The 2841-nt window shown below is 40.8% G+C and overlaps 1 protein-coding gene across 2 annotated transcripts in view; it reads left to right on the top strand.

The window, feature by feature from the left end:
- The first annotated feature begins 1873 nt into the window (after positions 1–1873).
- socs2 (suppressor of cytokine signaling 2) overlaps positions 1874–2841 on the top strand; it is an 11685-nt gene continuing 10717 nt past the window's right edge. Inside the window, exon 1 of one of the 2 annotated variants that reach the window (XM_021577343.3) lies at positions 1874–2667. The gene's annotated coding sequence lies outside the window, so the exon portion shown is untranslated. The remainder of the gene's footprint in view (positions 2668–2841) is intronic. The other variant, XM_021577345.3, reaches the window with a different exon arrangement.

The raw sequence follows: 2841 nt of genomic DNA, 5'->3' as shown, positions 1-2841 counted from the left end.
CTTATGCGCTTTGCTGCCATCTACTGGCGGGTGTACCACTAAAAAACAACCTGTACCCATCTCACCCACCGAAAGATGGAGCACTTGGAATTTATATTTACAAGGCATCCTTGAATAAGTGTGATGATGTTCGATGCTTGTGGCCAGGTTAGGCTGCATTTACACAGACAGCTCCAATCGGATATTATTCCTAATCAGATCAAGTATCTTGTCAATAATTTGAACATGTTTATATCAGAATTTGGCTGCCTGTGTAAACGCAGCCTTAGTTATCATTTAGAAATCAAATGAGCATCTGTGTGTCATATTAACCACTTCTGATGTTTTATCGAAATACCAAAACATCAACCAATATCAGCAATGCAACATTTCGTTTTATGCTAAACTTTTCCAGTTGCTGAACACATGTTCTACTTTTATTGCATATAGGCCTAATTCGCACAATGTTATTTGACTTTGCCTCTAGTTTACATTCCCTGTAAGCCATATATCAAACGCATTTAATGTGGTTTAGTTTTTAACCAGTGGTGGGGAAACTATTCTGAAAATATAGTTTACCAAGCTACCAATTAGGCCTACTTCACACTACAAGAAGTTACCTAAAGTCACTACATTCAAACTACTTAATGAAAAATGATGTTTTCTAAACATGCAATGTCATAGACTACAAATTACAAGAACAGATAATTCAGTCAGCTGTTCACCTATGTTTGCCTATTGCAAAACATGTTTCAAGTGAGAATTTGGCAGGTTTGATGCCCAAAAAGTAAGACAATTCTTGCTTCTTCACTCATATTTTATTTTTGCAAAAAAAAGTATTGTGTAGTTCCATAAGTTAGCTACACCGCAACACGGCAAACAAGGTAGGCAAATTAACTACTGAAAAAAATACTACGATTTGAATTTAGTTCAATAGCACCAAGCGACTGCAAAATGTAGTGAAATTACTCGTTGAACTAGTCTACATGTAGTTCGCTAATCGCCACTCCCCAGCACTGTTAACCCTTGCCTGGAAACCCGATGTTGAGTTGCTTTGCTACTCCCCAACACTGTTAACCCTTGCCTGGAAACCCGATGTTGAGTTGCTTTGCTACTCCCCAACACTGTTAACCCTTGCCTGGAAACCCGATGTTGAGTTGCTTTGCTACTCCCCAACACTGTTAACCCTTGCCTGGAAACCCGATGTTGAATTGCTTTGAATTCTGCGTCAGGCAGAAATTAGTGTTTGAACCCGTACTTCTGTACATAGCACAGAGAGTGGATAATACCACTCATAACCTTTTTCAACTACTTGCTATAGGCACCGCCAGCATACCCCCAGGTGATAGTGATAGTCTAGACTAGCCTATGATTCTCAAACATTGTCCAAATAACCATAATACCTTTTCCGACACACATATGTGGGTGAAATTCTCCTTTCAGGCTTGACCCTTGACACTCTGTGGCTTCCCTAGGCCTATTGCATATTTGACCCTTGCATATGAAGCCAGCAGTAGACTAATTTGCCAAAGTCTATCAATGATCCAGGTCTAATTGTTAAGTAAGGTCATACATTTGTCAAATAGCATGCTGTTTGTTGTGTAAATTGATTTGAGGCCCTGGACCAGCTCTTCTTTCCCGCTGCGTCCGCACCCCAACCATCTCTCTCTCTGGGGCCGTAGCCCCAGCGGACAGCGCGCCCGTTTTGACTTGGACCCTAGATATTTAATGACCATCATTAATACATTTTAGGCCTACATAACAGCACGTGTGAGTCCCCAACAAAGACTCAGTATATTCAAAGCCAAACAAATAAGGTGGTTAATTAAGAAGTGAGTTAGACTAATTCTACGGGCACAATCGCATTTAATAAAATGGGATTCGTGTGTTTATTGTATTCTATAGCAGCAGGCCGGTTAGGGTTTAGCAGCGCTCAGGGAACTAGACACTTCACGGTTTCCATGAAAATGCAGGTTTCGTCGAAAGTATTTTCTTGGAATTTTGTAAAAAAAATCGCTCTCTCTTCCATTCTCTATCACGCACACGCATATACATTATGAGCACGCAAACATACGAGATGCAGCTGGCTTGGCACTACCTTAAAAATGGTTGCGCTCTACACCACGTGACGCGATTCCTGGAAAGTTCTTGGAAATCGGTCTTTTGTGTATAGCTGTGGGTTTAATGGGGATTTGGTTAGTCAAAACACATACCGAAGGAAGGGGATTCAACGTCGCGGAAAAGACTGTCATTGGGATCTGTACCAAAAACAAGACAAGCGTGGTTTGGTGACTTTCTGCATGATATTTTAAATCTTAACATTACCAGCAGCAAGCGAGTCGTGCGGAGTCGACTTGCCTCGGTCGCGAGACGTTGTCATCGCTTGTTTTGCACCACGGGTTGGAAAAATATTCTTAGTTTGTTTTCCACCTCGCCAAAATGACAACTGATTGATTAGCCCGCCAGAAGATAAATAATACGACATGGAAAACTCTAGCTATGTAATCTGTCATCTTTCAATGTGATCGACATGGTTACACTGGCTAGCCGTTCCCTGGAAGTGTGTAGCTAACGAGCGGTTTTGTGCTTTGTTTATTTATTCATATTAGTCCCCTTTTCTTTAGGGAGAAGTGTGTATTTGAATGGTCATCGGTTGAGTCGTTTGGTGCAGGATCCACTCGCAAATAGGTGATATTTCATTCATATAACTAACTATCTGTTCATAGTATATTTACTTTGTAAACTAACTAGTCAGCATTAGATAGCTAAACTGCAATGTTCGAAATGTGTTGTGAACATACGCGATAGTCGATGGCACGTGCTTTATTGGCTTTGGAACAGTGGTTATTTAAAAACGTTTAC

This window comes from Oncorhynchus mykiss, chromosome 21 (assembly GCF_057628025.1).
Source record: "Oncorhynchus mykiss isolate SJ-2025 chromosome 21, ASM5762802v1, whole genome shotgun sequence".
Classification (NCBI taxonomy): Eukaryota; Metazoa; Chordata; class Actinopteri; order Salmoniformes; family Salmonidae; genus Oncorhynchus; species Oncorhynchus mykiss.
The sequence above is the reverse complement of the archived record's forward strand: the minus strand, read 5'-3'. Positions and strand labels throughout refer to the sequence as shown.